At 45.9% G+C, this 7,845-nt stretch overlaps 1 non-coding gene across 1 annotated transcript; it reads left to right on the forward strand.

Annotated features, from left to right (window-relative positions):
* The first annotated feature begins 2,985 nt into the window (after nt 1–2,985).
* Nucleotides 2,986–3,058, forward strand: trnaa-ugc (transfer RNA alanine (anticodon UGC)). The gene has a single exon. It is a non-coding gene; the product is annotated as a tRNA-Ala (tRNA).
* Nucleotides 3,059–7,845: the final 4,787 nt, after the last annotated feature.

The following is a 7,845-nucleotide window of genomic DNA, read 5'->3' on the forward strand; positions in this document are numbered from 1 at the left end:
CTCCAGCTCCTGAGTCATGTAGGCTGAGGTCAAGTCCAGCTTCGTGAACGTCTTTCCTCCGCCAGCGTCGCAAAAAGGTTGTCTGCCTTTGGTAGTGGGTATTGATCCTGAAGGGAGAAACATTTGATAATTACTTTGTAATCACCACAGAATATGACGGTGCCCTCTCCCTTGAGGACTGGAACAATCGGACTGGTCCGCTCGTTCAATTCGATCGGCAAAATTATGCCCTCTCGTTGCAGCCTGTCCAGCTCGATCTCCACACTCTCTCTCATCATGTACGGTACTGCTCTCGCTTGTGATGGATAGGTCGCGCCCCGGGGAATTAGGTGGATCTGCACTTTTGCTCTTTGGACCTTCATGATGCCTGGTTCGAACAACGAGGGGAATTTGTTTAAGATCTGGGCAGACGAAATGTTGTTGACGGGCGAGAGCACCCGGATGTCATTCCAGTTCCAGCGTATATTCCCCAGCCAGCTCCTGCCGAGCAGCGTGGGGCCATCGCCCGGTACCACCCAGAGTGGTAACTTGTGTATCGCTCCATCGTAGGAGACCTTTACAGTAGCACTGCCGATTACGGGGATCAGTTCATTTGTGTAAGCTCTCAGTTTAGTGCGAATGGAAGTCAGGACTGGCCTTGAGGCCTTGCTGCACCTCAATTTATCGAAAGTCTTTCTGCTCATAATGGACTGGCTCGCGCCCATGTCTCGCTCCATTGACACCGGGAGTCCATTTAATTCAACCTTCAACATTATCGGGGGCACTTTGTGGTAAATGTATGCACCCCATATACCTCTACCTCCTCGGTCTGATGCTCTGGTTCATTGTGATCTGCCGTGGATCTGCCCTCCTCTGCAACATAGAGGTTTGCAGGATTAGCAGGGTTTGCAGCTTGCCTGCACATTCGTTGCAGGTGTCCCATTGTTCCACAGCCCTTGCAAACGTATCCTTTGAAGCGGCATGATTGGAAACGATGATCACCCCCGCAGCGCCAACAAGATGTTAATGGCGTAGCATTCATCACTCTTGATGGTGGACTCTGAGACATCTGCAGACGTACAGCTACAGGCATGTGAGGCCTGCCCTGTACGTAACGATTTGAAAAAAACATTACTTTGTTCACAGTATTTGGACAGCACTCGTGTGCTGAGAGATTTGTTTGGTATTGTCACTGGTGGCGATAAACGCTTGGGCTATCGCTATGGCTTTACTCAAGGTTGGGGTCTCGACTGTCAAAATTAGTTTACGAAGTATTACTTCATGGCCAATGCCAAGTACAAAGAAGTCCCTGATCATGTGCTCCAAATGTCCTACAAATTCCAAATGCCTGCAAGGTGTCTTTGAACGACGACATAGCTCGCCACTTCTTGGCCTTCAGAACTTTTGCACATGTCGAACCGGAACCTCGCCATCAGAAAGCTTTCCTTCAGGTTAAGATGCTCCCGGACCAGTGTGCACAAATCAACATACGATTTCTCTGTGCGTTTCGCTGGAGCAAGCAGCTTTAGTATGAGGCCATAAGATGGTGCCCCACAAACAGTGAGGTGAATCGCCCTTCCTTTGGCAGCATTCGCTTCTCCTTCCAGCTCGCTGGCCACGAAGTATTGGTCGAGTCGCTCCACTAAGGTTTCCCAATCATCTCCCTCCGAAAATTTCTCCAGGATGCCCATTGCTCTCTGCATCGTTGCGGTGGGGTTCGTCATCTGTATCTCATCACCAGATGTAGTGCATGAATAAAGAGTCTGACCAGATGCTGTGAACTCAAAGTAATTTGTGACCTTAGTCTTTTATTGCAGGTCTCCAGAGTGTTTCTCCATCCTGTGAGGCCTCCTTAAGTACAAGTGCTCCCAAGGGATTGTGGGATCTGTTGGGACTCCAGGGGATGAGCCCTCTGGTGGTTAAACAAGGTATTTGCAGGTTTACATACACAACACTTGTTTGCATAAGTTCTATGCAAATTGAAAGGCCTCATTCGGTATCTGAACGTGGAATCTCTCGCAAATTGCCATTAACAACCCTGAAGTGAGAATCATATCCCTGGACCAACGAAACGACTGCTTGACAAGAATGGCGATAATGTGTAACCATTATAAAAGCATGTTATTGTGTGTATCTATTCTTTGTAGCCGGAGCACATGAGACCGAATCAGTGACTTTGCTTTTTCGACCTGTCTTCTGAAGCGCCGCACGGTCCCACTCTGACAGTCAATGAGCTGTTGGGACGTTAGTATATCCAGGCTGTGGGTGGCCACCCCGAGCGCAGCAGAGGAGTTTCTGCATTAGTTCTGGGTGGGGACAGTATTTCCCCTTCTCTCTTCCTCTTGTCTATATCGTTGTGCTTTGATTTCTCTATTTATTCCTCGTCTCAGTTTCTCGTGTTTAAAAGGGAACAAACGATGAAATGGGTTTCACTGTCGAAAAGAATTTCTCTCACTTAAATTTAGACGTGCTACCGTTGCGTCCTGAGGTCTAGGCAGCTAGCCGTTGATATTCACGGTCATATATAAATATATATAAATATATCTAAATGCATCGTAGCTGTTCCCTGGTGGTCGAGGGGTTAAGATCCAGCGCACTAACCTGGTAACGATACTCGATCAATTCGTCAAATAAAAATAATTGAGGTCTGTGAGACGATTAGCAATTGCTGTAATCACCATGAATAACCCCATTACTTTCTGTTACGGACCGAACTTACAGATTGTCTTGTTTCTCCTGCCCGTTGCTGGACACGTGTTCCGGGTTTAATTTTGAGTTCGCTGATCGCGGGGAGACGGTAGGAGCCTCTGTGGCCCCACTGTGAGGATGTGGAAGTGAACACGGTGGCTGGGTGATCCGTGACATTTCTGTAAAGGGCAGAGGAGGAGAAGGATTGAGAGCTTTCAGTGTGGGACAGAAGTTGTTTAAGGTGAGCCAACACATTCCCGTTCAGCACAGAGGGAACTCACTGGTCAGCTCCCCTCTGTTGTGCCAGCTGTGCCAGAGGTTTCCGTAGTGTACTGGTTATCACGTTCACTTTGCACGCGAAAGGTCCCTGGTTCAATCCCGGGCGGAAACATTATGTTTAAAGTTGCTCGAGTGGAACAATCCGAAGCGAGTTTCGTCTCCTGGCAAGTGCTGCCTGACCTGCTGAGATTTCCAGCAATTGCTGTTTTTATTTGCTATTTATTCTCCTGGCAAAAGGGCTCCCTTATTCCTTCATTGCTCTTTATTCCACTTCAATAAATAGATAACTTTGAGTGAGAGAAAACGGATCCACCGGGGACCTTTCGCGTGTGAGGTCAACGTGATATCCGCGACACTGCAGCCCATCAAAGGGCGAGAAACCACTGAATATAAAGGATGAGCTCACAAATATCAGGGGCAGTGCAGTCTGGTCAACGTCAACCCCTCCTTTCTTATTCAGCAGTGGCATGAACGGGAGTCAGACGCCACAAAGTTTAATTAAAGATACAAATATAAGTAACACTTCCAAATCCTTTCACTGTAAAATTCTTTCACTTTATTTGAAACCCTACTGTGTTGAATCTGAAAATGAGCACCGTGGGATTTTATCTTCACTACTGATTCTATTTTCTGTGCATGGAAGGAATAACTGGTGCTGTTAAATTTGACAAAAGTTACCCCAGATTCCTGGTGTCATCAGCAATGAAGATTTTGAAAGAATCCCCGACAGAAATTGTGTAAAATGGGATCTGGTTTAACAGTTAACATGCAAAACACAGACGAAATGATTGAAGTATCGACTGTCCCTCAGTCAGCATTTCTTTCATTGTGCAAAAGATGGCATTGGGTTCAGTCATGATGCTTTCCCGTGAAATAAAAACAAAAGTTCAATAAAAAAACGGACGGTGACTGGCAAGTGAGCGCTGCTTCTGACTCCGAGTGGGAATGGGCGGGGATATTAAAGCCCTTATTTTGAGGAACGTTCATATAGATAAACACCTCATATTCGTTGTGTCGAGCGAGTGGTGCAACGGTAACACATCTCACTCGAGATGAGGACACTGCTATCGAAATCATGTCAGGGTTCCTGACCATTGGGATAATTCCGGAATCAATATTTTCTTTACTGTGTCTTAATAACCAGACCCTTGCTCCAAGGTCTGTCTCACTGTTTCCCCGGTGTCAGGCAGAGATACGCCTGCTGCCCTCATTTATTTCATGTGACAGGACACAAAAGTTCAAAATCAACCTGCAGGGGGCCAAACACAGCAGCACCGAGTCAGGATGGCTGAGCGTTCAAAGGTGCTGTGTTTGGATTACAATTGCATGTGGAGGAGTGGGTTCAAATCCAATGTCTGACACTTTCTGCTTTTAATCATTAAGCGAAACTCATTGTTTGACTCCTCGACCAACTCTTTAAAAGTGGCATTCTGCAGTTCACCTGCTCGCTTAACATTTCCGTGTGACCGGGTGCTGAAAGTGGAGATGTTTCCGCAGTGTAGCGGTTAACACGTTCACCTCACACACGAAAGCTCACTGGGCGGGAATATTTTCTGGAGCTTTCTCCTCATGCATGCTCAGGGGCAATTTGTTCTCCTGTGAAAAGTCATGAGATGATAAACATGTAAGGATTCGGAGCCGGAGTAGGCCATTTGGCCCCTCGAGCCTGGTCCACCATTCAAGAAGATCCTGGCAGTTCCTCGACAGCAAGTTCAAACATCTGGGGCGGAGCCAACAGGCGCCTGGCTGCAATCAGCGACAAAAACCCGCATTTGGCAGAAGCCCCGCTCGATCAATTGGGAGAGCATGAAACTCTTAATCTTAGGCTCGCGGGTTCAAGCCCCACGTTGGGGCTTTTTGTTCAAGGTTATCCTGCATTCAATGGATCATTAATTAACCGATGATCTTCATTTGCATAATTAAAGAAATGCTAACTGAATGAGAGTCAATAATTTAATAATTTTGGACAAACAAGTGAAAGACACCTGGTGCTGGTGGGCAGTTTAGTTACCTTTATCATTGATGCTTGATCTACAAGTCTAGTTATCAAATCGTGTGCTCAACCAGCAGTTACCTGTTAGAAATCAGCGGAGGAGAAATCAGTTTGTTGTCTAATGCTGCCTTTGCCTGCACAATGTGTGCTGAGATTATCTGTGCAATATGCATTCAGCAGGATGAATAAAAGCAACGCTTTTTGAAATGCAGGCACTGCATGTTTTGCACTCAATAAAAAATTGCATTTTCTTTTCATGCCAAGTATTTTGCATTAATGCATTGCAATGCCAACGCATTTTTTACCTGGCAAGACTGAAGTACAAGCTGTGATGAACAGTATGAAACAGAAACAGCTTCTTGAGAACCCATAGCCTCGACGGTATCTGTGTGAATTGCTCTGCATCGATAATTAGCAGAGCGTAAAGTGGGGAAACTGACGGTGTGGATGAGAAAAGGCCGAGCCAAAGTGTAATGTTTAAGATGATCTTGTTTTTGAGAAATGTTTCAAAGAATTTGGCATCGTTGGTTCCATGGTGTAATGGTGAGCACTCTGGACATGAATCCAGCGATCTGAGTTTAAATCTCGGTGGAAACTGAATGCTTGCTGTCGCAGCTGCTAAAAATTTGGGACAAGCAAGTGAGAGACACCTGGTGCTGGTGGGCAGTTTTGTTGCCTTTGTCATTGATGCTTGATCTCCAAGTCTAGTTGTCAAATCCTGTGCTCTGTGTTAGCACAGTCCCGCATTGCTGAACTCTTTGCTTCAGCACGCAGTCTGAAGTTTGGATTAAATAACAGGAAGATTGAAGTTTGGATGGTAAAGAGACTGTTAGACAATGTTGTGCCTTCCAGCCAGTGAGATGTGTAACTGGTATTTGAGTACCTTGTTACGGTGGGAATAATGGAAACTCAGGACGAAAGGATTTGATGATGTCTGTATGTTAAGTATTTGAGTGTAACCTTGTTACTATTTAATGACATCTGCTGCTTAAACAAGCAACATTAAGTCTGTCTGTTAAAAGATTCAGAAAGCAGTTAGTCAGGATTGTCGAAATGGAAAGAATAAGAGTTCAAAGGCTTTTTCAGTATAAAGATGAGACTTTTATGGACTGCAGAGACACAGACAGCAGAGACACTGGACATTCGGAAGGTGTGCGTCTCAAGCAGCCACGGAAATCGAAGCAAGCTGCCTTTGTGAAGTGTTCTCAGTAACTTTCATACTTGGTTTGTTTAGTATGAATGTTTAAATAAAAGACCCGATCCTGCCTTTACTACAACGGAGTGCGTGCGGGTAATTCGATATTAAAAGCAACGAAGCGAAAAGAGCAAGACAGCCGTTTACAACATTTTAGTGATTTTCAAAAGTTCGTTGGCTTATTCGAAGTCCCCGACATGAAGCAGAAAGTTGGCTGAGTTGTTGGGAGAAGTGTTTCCCACACCATCAGTTCGAGGGGTGAGCATTCTCTTAGTTGTCGTGATTAAAGGGATCTTCAGTTAGTAATGGGAGGCTCAGGGGATATTCCAGTTGAGCTCCAGTCATTTCTTAATGAATGGATTGAGTCGTATGGGGTAACTTATGGGATAAGACAGGAAACAGTGACAGGAGGATGGAGAGAGACACGGCAGTCCTTAGTGAAGAGTGTCCAATTAAAAAAGATTAAAGTGTTTGGGTTAAAAAGTGATAAAAAGAGAAAAGCGTTCGTGTTGCAGTGTCTCATGCTGGGGATTCAAATGTTACGAGAAGAGGCTGAGGCTCGAGATAGGGAAGTCTCAGAACGCAGAGAGCAGCTAACAGCAGTGAGTAAAGAAGTAGAGAATTGGTGATTTCAGGCACTCGGGGCAGCCAGGACTGTTCTGACACTGGATCAGCATCTTGCTGATGAACAGAAGCGTAATCAAGATCGAGAGAAAGGAATATCTAAGCTGCAGCAGATGGTGTTATTAGGTTGCCCACGGAGACATCAATTGATAAAGCTGGGTGGTATTCGGAGGATTCCCCGGGTCTGTGAGTTGAAAAGGGAATTAAGGGACAGGGAAAATGCCCACCGTTCCCATCCACAGCTCCTTTGTCTTCTCTTACTTCGGAGCCTCGAACCCGTGTGGTTCACGTGGCAACGTTAGGATCGGAGGCGGAGCACTTAAATGCCTCTTCGGTTACTCAGCCGCTTAACACCCCACAACATTACACACGACCTTCCGGTAATGTGGAGAGTGGGGGAAGCACGCTCGAGCGGACAAGGCCAGAGCAGGATCATGATTCCTCTACTCCCTGTGGAGCTCGTGAAGGGAACACGTCCTTAAGTGGTTTTGGGGTTTCCTGGTATGAGCGAGGAGGGGTAAAGTTACAGGACATGAGAGCTATCCTTAGTGAAGTGGGACCCGCACACCTTCAGGATCTTAATAAGTTTGCCCAGTGGTGGTGTAATATTCTGGGATGGTGACAGTCTGGGAACATATCAGAGAAACCGAGGGTTCACATGCTTCTGTGAGCTTTAGGGAATCACTGGGGAACGGGAGTCGGTTTTGAAACAACTTCCCGGTCTCATACTTGGTAGAATAATAGCTGCAATCTTTGTTACTCACTCAGGAAGGGGATTTCCCTCTTCAGAGACAGTTCCCCAACACCCCAGATACACGAGGAGCAGTTACTGAACAGTCAGAGATGAAAGCAGTGGGAGAAGATTGTTCAGAAACATTTAAAGTGTCTGCAGGAATGGGCTGTCTCAGAACTGATGAGATGTTCAGTGAAAAGCTCAAATGTGGGAGTTACAAACATGATCTTAAAGGATGTGAAATAGAAGTTGGATCGTTGCAAATGTCGAGAGAGTGAATTACAGCAGTTCCGAAGGGTGAACTGAGAGAAGGACTGGTCTCTCGACTGACTAAATAGCATTTCCGTCATCCTT

Source organism: Pristiophorus japonicus, unplaced genomic scaffold (genome assembly GCF_044704955.1).
Source record: "Pristiophorus japonicus isolate sPriJap1 unplaced genomic scaffold, sPriJap1.hap1 HAP1_SCAFFOLD_58, whole genome shotgun sequence".
Taxonomy (NCBI): Eukaryota; Metazoa; Chordata; class Chondrichthyes; family Pristiophoridae; genus Pristiophorus; species Pristiophorus japonicus.